Source organism: Coenobita brevimanus, chromosome 80 (assembly GCF_032717465.1).
Source record: "Coenobita brevimanus isolate Jiangsu-jjx chromosome 80, ASM3271746v2, whole genome shotgun sequence".
Classification (NCBI taxonomy): Eukaryota; Metazoa; Arthropoda; class Malacostraca; order Decapoda; family Coenobitidae; genus Coenobita; species Coenobita brevimanus.
Window position 1 is genome coordinate 40,204,879 of NC_137033.1, and position 12,386 is coordinate 40,217,264.

A 12,386-nucleotide genomic window follows, 5' to 3' on the forward strand; every position below is an offset into this window, starting at 1 on the left:
TTGCAAATTACACTGAGGAAAGCTGACGACAGTGGCCAGTAAGGAGATGATGCAGTTAGTTGGCAGCAGTCCACCTGTGAACAAAGCCCTAGTGACCATACACACACATACTCACACACAGGCTTCTTAAACTTTCCATCCACAAGGAACACACGTGATACGTCTCCTGTTTCACCAGAATTTAGGAAAGAGAGCTCAGAAGGAGACAAGCCATACAAGAGGCAGGTCGCAGGGAGAAGGGCTTGGCAACTTGAGAGAGAGACAGAGAGAGCGAGACAGAGAGATAGCTAGCGGGACTGGAATCTATACTTCGCTCTGTGTGAGAGACTTGTTAATATTTCCAAGACAAATAAAAATAGTCCCATACTATTCTTTACCTCTCCTGTCACTACATGACAAATGGGAAGGAAGATTATCTACTACAAGCTACTTCAAGATATAAAAACCGCTCGTCCACAAGTCTAATATATATAAAACTCAACCACAAAGGAACCATAAAGTTTTTTATGACATTTGGTAGCAGCGAATCTATGGACATCGTCTCCGAATCAAAAGCAAATTTCTACAAAACAGGCGAGACTCTACAAGATTAGGTTCAGTCTACAGTGAATTCCTACAAAATACAGCCTACAATGCAAATAGCCTACAAGCCTACAAAACAACTCTATAATCTTCACGTAACTTCAAGCAGCAGCAAGAAGAATAAAAAACAAAGCAAGTAAACAAGAGGAAAGACCAAAGCAACAAGCACACAAACCCCAACCACTCTCTCCCGTCTACCTGCATCGCTGACGTAGAGGTCAAGACACGCAGCAAAACACCAGAGCCACATTTATAACGCATCTTACTCATCTTCACTCAAGTTACTCATCGCTACTCATTCACTCACCACAGCCACCAGTGTGGGAAGTCGACGTCATCATGCGTGCTTGCTGAAAAGACGCCACGTCAGTCAACACACCACCTGCACCACCAGTCACACCATTCCCACCACGGTAAAAATTAGTGAGTTACATAGTTACTTCATTTATACAATACACAGTGATAGACAATAAGCTTCTGCACAAACATATAAAACGTGCTGTATAGTTACAGCTTAAATACACATACTTACTTCAGTTATCTGCATAACTCAATCACTAAATAATCACCAACAATAAATATTCTACACTGTATATATTCATTCATTTATTATAACATTTATTTACTACCAACGAGTGTTACCATTTATACCTACATAAAATACGTGTTTCATACATACAACTATACATTATTACATCTACAAAGTAATAAAGAAAATATACCATCACAGTTACTCAGTGAGCAATTAAAAGAACTGTATTTAACATTTATTAATTAAAGCTACCTAGTGGAAACAGACAAATTAAGTTACAAGGTAAACTAGAGAAAAAAAAAAAATGGCCAACACAAATGACGTTAGCAAGAGTGAACATCTTCAACACAATCGTGAAGACAATGATTTCCACACAGTGCTGACACACATATTACCCACGATAGGTACAAGTGAACAACAAGTCAGTGTATATAGTAAATACTGTATATAGTGTATATATATATTTTTTAATATAAAATAACAAAATATGGGACTATATAATATCATTTTCAGTAATACCTGTGCAATATAAACTAAACTTTAAAAAAGTACCCCAAGGAAATTAGCCAGTAATTATGCAACCATGAGCAACATGGAAAAAGTGTACACAAGCGAAGAAAAACAAACTATAGAAAATCAATACATACAAAAAAAAAAGAAAGAAAGAAAAGTAAGAAAGAAAAAAGAGAAATAGAGTAAGATCACATAACAAACAAATGAAAATAAGTGTAAGCGTTACTACATATGCCAAAATACCACATAAACTACGAACAAAAAAAGCAAATTGTTGTCACCACAAGCAAGTGGCATGACACATCATCACTATCATCGACCGCAGCATATGTTAAGCCTGCAATTATTACAATTATGTAACAACAAACGATTGCATTATGTTACACTTGCTACAAGTATGTAACTACAAACGATATGTAACAATTATGTAACTCCATATTATAATTATGTAACGACAAACGATTGCATTATGTTAAACTTATTACAATTATGTAACTACAAACGATATGTAACAATTATGTAACGACAAACGATTGCATTATGTTACACTTGCTACAATTATGTAACTACAAACAATATGTACCAATTTATGTAACAGTTGCATTAACAAGATGTAACTTTTATGTAACTTAAACTACAATTATGTAACTACAAACGATATGTAACAATTATGTAACGACAAACGATTGCATTATGTTACACTTGCTACAATTATGTAACTACAAACAATATGTACCAATTTATGTAACAATTGCATTAACAAGATGTAACTTTTATGTAACTTTAACTACAATTATGTAACTACAAACGATATGTAACAATTATGTAACGACAAACGATTGCATTATGTTACACTTTGCCAATTAACAGTTGCATTAACAAAATGTAACTACAACTATAAGGCCAACACAATTATGCATTTCACTACAATAACCCAAGTACATACTGTATTACAGTTAAATAATTTACTTTAATGCATTGATTCAAATATGTATACAACTTGTTTAAAATGTAATATTACTGAATAATTACTATTTACTATAAATATTATATGTATACAATATTCATACAATTATGTTACTTTTACAATATTATGTATTTCACTTAATTAGCTTATAATTTCATTATAATGTGTATATAATATGTATTAATATGTTAGGACTATTGACTGTCGATGGTACGCCATTTTCGCGTGACCGAGCAGATATCAGAACTCCATATTATAATTACAAATCATAATAGATAGATAGATAAATAGATAGATAGACAACTCTATGCGAGCCTGGGAATAGGAAATGAGCTTGCAAATTACACTGAGGAAAGCTGACGACAGTGGCCAGTAAGGAGATGATGCAGTTAGTTGTCAGCAGTCCACCCGTGAACAAAGCCCTAGTGACCATACACACACATACACACATACTCACACACAGCTTCTTAAACTTTCCATCCACAAGGAACACATGTGATACGTCTCCTGTTTCACCAGAATTTAGGAAAGAGAGCTCAGAAGGAGACAAGCTATACAAGAGGCAGGTCGCAGGGAGAAGGGCTTGGCAACTTGAGAGAGAGACAGAGAGAGCGAGACAGAGAGATAGCTAGCGGGACTGGACTCTATACTTCGCTCTGTGTGAGAGACTTGTTAATATTTCCAAGACAAATAAAAATAGTCCCATACTATTCTTTACCTCTCCTGTCACTACATGACAAATGGGAAGGAAGATTATCTACTACAGGCTACTCCAAGATATAAAAACCTCTCGTCCACAAGTCTAAGATATATATATAACTCAACCACAAAGGAACCACAAAGTCTTTTATGACACTCAGACCAGAGGACTGCTTTGACTATTAACAAAGTAGACTCATTTCCTACCTCGTACCTAAGGCTCATCGCATTTCCTACAGCAACGACTTTGATTTCAAGTTGTGGAAGTGGTCCAGTATCATCAGGTGTAAAGAAATCAGGTATTGTACTATAATATGATGTCATAAATTTCTCGGGTATAAAAGCAGCAGTGGTGACATCACTGTTACCTTCACTGCCGACATAATCAAACTTTACGACAGTTATACAGGTGTAGCTCTGTAGCGATTGAAAACTGGATCCATGCTGATGTAGCATATATTACATTTTTCACAAAGCAAATGTTTTGTTTTACAAGTTTCTTTCTGATGTTGGCGTTCTCGTTTTCATTAACGCTTGTTACCATACCCTCTGTCTCTAAACAGACTGATCTGAAGCATACTACACATATGCCTGCAGAGTATTTTTTATTTAGACGGTTAAAAAGATTTTATGGAAAAAAAAAATGCAAAATGGAGGGGCAGAACCACCAAAATACGGGCACAGGACCCCCAGACCCCAAAATAGCCAGTCAAATAAGTAATTTCTTCTGTTGGGCTTCCAATGCAGTTATGGTACAGGCCGAATTTAATCCGAATACACTCTAATCTGCCCTGCATGAGAGATAATGGATCTTATGGTTAGCTAAAAAGGAAAAAAAAAAAAGATGCTATAACAGAAACACACTTTGGAGAATGTAATGCAACTGTTGACTTTCTAATATTTCAAGTTTGTCCCAGAAACAATGACTACTTCTGGCAATTTTAACGGGATCTTACCTCGTATATAAGGTAAGTGTTGATTAGGTCTAGTGCATTTAAATCACTACAGTATATGCCAGTAGCATTCATAATGAGCAGTTATAAGTAGTAGCTGTTTTTTGGCAACGTTAGTTTCTGCACTGAATGGCCCTTTGGTGTCATGAAAATCCATTATTTTATATACATTATGTTCACTCTAAAATTGCCAGAAACCATGCAAAAGCAGTAATAAATCTCGCTAAATCAACTTTCTTTATAATCAAGCATCCAGATTATTCAGTATATCTAATGACAACAGAATGTTCTGGTCAACTCCTAGTCCGTTCAATAGCAACTTTAAGTCATCACCCATTCCCCTTTTAAAATCTTCAGATCGAAACACCGTAAATGACCCACGTGGAAAAACTAACACTCTTGCCAATAATTTTGTCAGAAATTCTATCGCAGAGGAAATCAGTCAGAATGTCCCTGTACTGGAACTTGACCCTCCCGAAACTTCTCCACTTAAAATACAGACTAGATACGTAAAATCCATCCTAGCCAATTTACCAACCAACAAAGCCCCGGGTCCAGATGGAGTTTCTTCAACTGTTTTGAAAAAAAAAATGTACCCTAGAACTAGCTCCTGTTCTAGCTAAATTACTCAGACTATGCAATCGTATTTTTCATTCCCTAATTCTTGAAAAGAAGCCAGCATCTACCCAATGCCAAAGCAGGGAAGTTCGTCTGATCTCTCTGCTTACAGTCCGCTAGCTATCACATCTGCTCTTGTAAAAGTATTTCAGGTTGCCATTAATAAGCACATTATTAAATATCTTGAATCCAACAACTTAAATAATGACAGAGAGTATGGTTTTCACCACGAAAGACTCACTGTTGATATACATATTCTCTTTACTTGTACCATCCATCAGCCAACTGACCAACATGGAGAAACCATGCAGTTGTCCTTGATATCCAAAGCTTTTGACAGTATGGCACCGTTCCCTGTCATCCAAGCTTCCTTGCCACAGTGTATCATCTATTTTCCCACTGATTTCTCCATACATGGGTCCTTCAAAAAGTTCTCGACCTCGCACGAGAATCAGGGGGAGTAACCACAACTTTTGAGTATGACTGTATTCTATAATGCCTCATATACCTATCCGAAAGTATTCAGATCTTAGTCATTGTTTGTTTGCAGGTGAAGCCCTTTGAAAATAGGCAGGTTAGAACAAAACTCAAAAATGGATAAGAAAGAAACCAGTGATGCGTTCGAGTAGCTGGAAAAAAAGGATATGACCCCCGAGAAATCCACAAAGACATGGTTAACACACTTGGTGATGACTTTCCTTATTATTCCACCATAAAGAAGTGGACTTCTGATTGCAAGTGGGACAGTGAGAACACTGAATATGACCCGCGGTTGGGAAATTGAAAATCATATACAACGGACGATCTGGTGGAGGCCATTCATTGCATGGTCTTCAATGACAGACTTTTGTCTGTGCAACAGATAGCCGACATCCTGGGCATTCGTGCTGGTTCAGTGCAGACTCTTTTGGCTGACATCTTGGGTATAAACAAGCTGTGTCTGTATGACGAATTCCCAGAATATTGACACCAGACAAGAAGCTGACCAGACTGTAAACTTCAAGGACACTTTTGGTTCGTTTCCAAGCTGATCCAGGCAACTTTTGCAGGAGATTTGTGAATCAGAATAAGTCATGCGTTCACCACTTTGGAAATGAATCAATTAATCAAAGCAAGGAATGGAAACATCACGGTTCTCCACCTCCTAAATAATTTAAACAAGTGACATCCGTCGGCAAGGTGATTGCCTTACTGTTTTGGAACACTGGGGGAATTCTTATTATCGACTACTTGGAAAATTTCAGACCAGAAATAGGAATCAGAACTATGACAGTTGAAACAAGCATTTAAAGAGAAAATGGAGTGTAAAGCTGCGAGCTGGTGTTTTGTTGCTCCAGGGCAATGCCCTTGTCCACACGTCACATGTGGCAGTCGCTGAAGCAGCCGAACTGTTGCCTCATGCTTCTTAATCACCTGACTTCTACCTGTTTCCTAAACGGAAATTCTACCTACATACTGATCGGTTTCGAAGTGGAGATGATGTCATCCATGCTGTTGAGGCTTATCTGTAGGCTTAAGATGTTACCTTCCATGATGGGATAGCAAAACCTGAACGTCAGTGGACTTAATGTATGGAAAATAGGGGAGACTATGTTGAGAAATGATACAAGAACAATCTTTTTCTTAAGCACTTTTTTCTTTTTTGGTGATACTGAGAACGTTATGAATGATAAATGTATTTCAGAGCAAGATGGGGGGAAAAGTAGATGATGTTCATTTCAATTTCCACTCAGTTAATGCCGGCATGCCACAAGGATCAGTCCTGGCTCTATCCTATTCCTCATTCATAATAATGATCTCTCTTTTGTCATCCGTAATCTCATTCACTCATATGCAGATAACACTTCATAGGTCCTTCACTTATAAACACCCATTCACAATTTGATATATCTAATCATCAACTCAGGACGGAAACCCCTTTAAATTTAGACTTATTCAGTATCACTAAATGGGAACAAAATGGCAATGTCACATTTAATGCAAGAAAGAACAAACATATCCAATTAACTAATAAACAGATATTGCCTGATACCTATTTACTTTCATTGCAGCCAATATTCGTATCTCAGTATTGAAATTTTTGGTGTTTTGCACAACAGTACCATCAGCTGGACCTCTCCTGTTAGATCACTTACCTAAAACCATCTCAAAGAAACTTGGATCATAGTACAGAATCCATAATTTCCTCATTAATGAGCAGTCAGCTATAATTTACAAGAGCCACGTGCTCTCTCTAGTCTAATATTGCTTACCCGGTACTCTTGTGGTGTGCATGTGGAGAGATTGCATTAAAACAACTGGACAACATTCAGAACAAAGTTATAAGAATAATTAATTGGCCAGGAAATATAAAATGAGTTACACCTCTACAAGTAAAACGGAATGCTGCCCCCTATGCACTATTTTACAGATACTCCTATGACAAATGCTCAGACGAAGTTACATTTATTGTGCCACCTCTCCACGCATTCCGCCACCTTACACGGCATCTGTTAGCGCTCATGACTTGACTGTCACACTGTCGTGCTGCAGAACTTTTGCCTACCAGAATTCATTTGTTCCCAGAACTGCTTCTCATTAGTTTGTCCCGAGACTTTAACCTCCAGCAGTTCAAGTCCAACTTTTATTTTAATTATTTTGTATTTATTTATTTTTTTCAGAAGAAACCTGTAATCTAATGTGCGAAATTTTTTTCTGATTTAATATTCTTCTTCCTAGGTTTATCTTCGATTAAAAATATATGTACTTTGTTCTCTCTCTCTCTCTCTCTCTCTCTCTCTCTCTCTCTCTAACTTCTTTCACTATGGTGATGTCACTTAAAGCTTACACGTCACTATCGTGATGTCAGAGTTTACACTTACTATGGCAATGTCTGTTAAAGTTTACACTTACTATCCCCTGACTTTCTTAGCTGATGAGAGATTTGTAGACGTGGAGGGATCTGATATGGCCTTCATTAATTTCTTGATAGCCACAGATCTCCATATTATGATTAACATTGTCTGGAAGAGGAGATAATAAAATAAAGAAGGCTTCGTTGTCTCAAAAGGGTTAGTAGTAGTAGTAGTAGTAGTAGTAGTAGTAATAGCAGTAGTAGTAGTAGTAGTAGTAGTAGCAGCAGTTGTAATAGTAGTAACAGTAATAGTGGTTATAGTAGTAGTAGTTTATTTCGTTTAATTTCGTAAAATAATTGTATATTCATCATCATCATCATCATCATCATCATCCAATCCTACATTGCCCCATGAGGATCGTAGGAGCCCGGGGCTAGGTAAGTTGATCCTGACATTTAAGATGAGGGTGACCAGCCTCACTCATCCCTGAGTGGCACTACTTGAGCAATAAACCCCAACCATCCCTTGGCTATAAACCTTCACCGGCTCAATCCTACTGGAGCGCCATGCGTCAATATTTGGTTATATGGTTACCACCCAGCGTGGTAAAAGGTTTCCTTGTGTACAGGAAACCATTTGGCTTGTCATTCATTGTTGAGTCACCGACAGGCAGAAGGAAGAGGAAAGAATGAAGGAAAGAAAGACAAAAGCGGGAGCGTAAAGTCACCCGTAGGCAGAAGGACGAGGAAAGAATGAAGGAAAGACAGCAGAGGATGGAAGGGAAGAAGGTTGGAGGAGGGGTAATGGCAGACACCCGAGGGCAGCACTACATCGAGTGAGTGGATGGTGAGTGCCCCCACCTACCACAATAATATAATTACATGGTTTGATAATATCATTCTACAGTATATTACTGTACATACAATACGATTTATAGACATGGTTCTAAATACATCAGCAGCAGTGTTCAGACATAACAATTCCAATTTTAACCCGCTGATATAACCTGCATGCAACAAAGTATATCACTCACAGCATCCCTCTACACTGTCACCATTGATTCAGTCTACTATTATTACCGGTACTCATTTCCTTGTCTACAAAGACATGTAGCCCATGTACGCATAAGCGGAAGTTGACTGACAATTGTTAAAATATTCAGTAAAAAAGAATATATATCAAAAGAGCAAAAACAAAATAAGAATATAAATGCCCAATGAAAAGGCTGATTTTTAAAAATCATTCACACATAATAAAAATAATATTAAAATATTTAATTATAAAAAATAATCCCCAAAATCAATATTATGAAAATATATATGCTTAAAAATATTGTATCCAATTCATTAAAATTTTACTTAAAACTAACAAGAAGAAAGTTTTAAAAATAAGTCATATATTAAAAAACAATAACAGAATAAAAGATAATAAAAGTAATAAGAAAATAATAAAAAGCAAAATTATAAATGTTTATTGTCAGGTACAATATATACAAAACTTTTTACAAATATATGGTTGAAATATTTTTAAGGTGTCTCTAATAAATAAATAATAATTGAAAAACGATAAGTAAATTAAAATTTACATCAATCCCACGCCCATATGCCGAGTGCACTAAAATCCATAAAAAATAGTGCCTCCTCCTATCCTCATGTTTTTCATGTTTTTGTGCCCACATTGTGCGAAAGGTATATAACATCTAAACTTTCTCCAAGAACATCCACTTCAAACTCATTTCTGAACAAGGAAACAACACTGTTATAAGTACGCCATTAAGTAAATGTGGAGGTAAGAAGACAGGAAGAAATCAGTAGGATAGAAGTTGTGGAAGCAATGAAGAAAGTTAAACTGGGGAAAGCCCTAGGAATTGAGGGAGTGTGTGGTGAAATGCTGAAGCATGGGGGAGAGATAGTAGTAGAATGGATGTGGAAAATGTGCAGATTGGCCTAGGAGGAAAGTAGAGTCCCGGAGGATTGGAAGTCAGATATAATTATTCCCTTGTACAAAGGAAAAGGGGAATAAGAAGTGTGTGGTAATCATTGGGGCATTTGTCTTCTTAGTATAATAGGAAAAGTGTATGGTAGGATACTTATTGACAGAGTTAGAGAAAGAACAGAGGAAGTAGATGGAGAAGAACAGGGAGGCTTTAGGAAGGGAAGAGGTTGTGTAGATCAGATATTCATTCTTAGATCTTTAGCGGAAAAATTTCTAGAGAAGGGAAAGAAGTTGTTTGCGGCTTTCATGGATTTGGAGAAAGCATATGACAGGGTAGATAGACAAGGATTGTGGAAAGTATTAAGAATATATGGAGTAGATGGGAAGTTGTTGAATGCTGTGAAGAGTATGTATGATGGTGCGAAGGCTGCAGTGCGTGTGGATGGTGAACTAAGTGAATTTTTCTCTTTGAAGGTTGGGTTGAAACAGGGATGTGTCATGTCTCCATGGTTGTTCAATCTGTACATGGATGGGGTAATAAAAGAGGTACAAAGTAGGGTAGTGAATGGTGGAGTGGCCCTGGTGAGAGAGGGTAGTGGTTGGAAACTCCCTGTACTGTTGTTTGCAGATGATACTGTGTTGTTGAGTGAAGATGAAGGGGAGCTGCAAGGCTTGGTGGATGAGTTTGGGAGAGTGTAAGAAACGGAATCTAAAGGTGAATGTAGGGAAGAGTAAAGTGATGGTCTTTGAGAGAGGTGAAGTCAGTGAATGTACAGTGAGGTTGCATGGTGAGGAACTGGAAAATGTGAGTACGTTTAAGTACTTGGGTAGTGTGATGAGTAAGGATGGAGGTTTGGAGGGTGAAGTGCTTGAAAGGGTACAGCAAGGATGTAACTTGCAATACTTTGATGAGAGAAACTCCGTGTACAAACAGCTAGTTAAGGAGTTTATTAAGAGCTCTGACAAAAATAGTCTGCCCTTCTTGAGTGTCTGCTCAGAACTGACGCAGTAACGCCTTCACCCAGGCTTGGGCTCTGGGAAAGCATGCTAGGTCAGTAAGTTTAGTGGGGGCATGTATGCATGGGGGGGGGGATATATACATCGGGGGTAGACATATTGTAGGGGGGATACAAGGAAGAAAGGTTGCTGGTTCCTAGAAAGCAGTGATAAGAAGCAGGGAAGTGAGCATGGAAGTGAAAAAGTTACTACATGACAGTATTGTGATACAAAGTCTAACGTATGGAAGTGAAGCTTGGATGTTGCTGGAAGGACACAAGTCAAGAGCGAGAGCAGTGGAATTGAGTTATTTTAGAGGAGCCTGTGGAGTCACATGGAGAGACAGGCTGACAAATGAGGATGTAAAGGAGCGTTGTGGTGTGGATGTGGATGTGATAGGAAGGTTAGGAGGAATACACTGAGGTGCTTTGGCCATGTGGAGAGGATGGAGGGTGAAAGACTGACGAAGAGAGTGTATGTGAGTGAGGTGGAGGGGGGAAGAGGGAGGGGGGAGGCCGAGGATGAGATGGAGGGATGGGGTGGAGAGGTATATGAGAGAGGGGTGTGCGAGTTGGAAGAGGGGCAGTGAAATGGCAGGGGACAGGGCGACGTGGAGGCGATTTGTTTGTGGCCACCCCGAACGGGATTGAGGCGTCTGGCAATAGATAGATAGATGGGAATGTTAAATTTTATAGGGGGTTGTGATTTTCCTTTAGTCTCTTTTCGTAGTAGTAGTAGTAGTAGTAATAGTAGTAGTAGTAGTAGTTCTTGTTGTTGTAGTAGTAGTAGTAATAGTGGTGGTATTTGCATTAGTTGTACTAGCAGTAGTGGAACAAGAAGTTGCATCCCCAGTCTCATCTGAACGTAAACACGGTGAATTGCACCGCGAAGTTATCATAATTTGTAGACCACCATCCTCCTTTTGACGATAGGGTAGTAATGACTGACGTTTGTATAATTGGGCATCTCCACCACCCTGTCTTATCAATGCCACCACGGAAAGGCGTCCCTCACCAGCACTGTTAAATGTGTAGGTTTTATTAAAGGATCAGGGTAAAGGTGTTTTGCATCAATGAAATAGTATGAAATGTAATGTTTACTAATGATGCAGAAATGAACTCTCTCTCTCTCTCTCTCTCTCTCTCTCTCTCTTGTGGAAGTCTCTCATAAACTCGATAAAATCGGCTGAGGATAGGAATATAATACTTGTGCAGCTTCTAATTGAAGGGGTCACGACGAAGGCACAATTCTTCCATTAAGGAAAGGTTGTGAAGATGAAAGGGTTGAAATTATGACCCTTTAATTGGAGAAAATAACTTGGCTGTGTGGAATCAATCAGCCAGTGCAGAAAAAAGTGAGGGAGGGTGAGAACGGCAGAAAGAGCGAGAGACAAGGTAATTAGAGAGAAAGAGAGAGAGAGAGAGAAAGAGAGAGTTTGCCTAAGGCTGTGGGAAAACGTTAGATGAGCGTCCCCACAGCACTTTTATTTAACTTTGGAAATTTATCCCGTATTGTCTTCACTACAAAGACTGTTTTCGTATTTTGCTTCTTCTTACCTGTGCACAATTTTATTCAACTTGAGACGAACCTCTATGTTTTTTCCCCATTAAGTTGATCCAACCTCCGGCAATACTTTTCGTAGCTCAGTTGTAAAAAAGATAGCTCCTCAGCAATTTATTCTTTTCCCAGAGCTTCTTCGTAACTAACATCATACTTTAATGTTGATATATTATAACAACACAGGATTCAAAATGGAG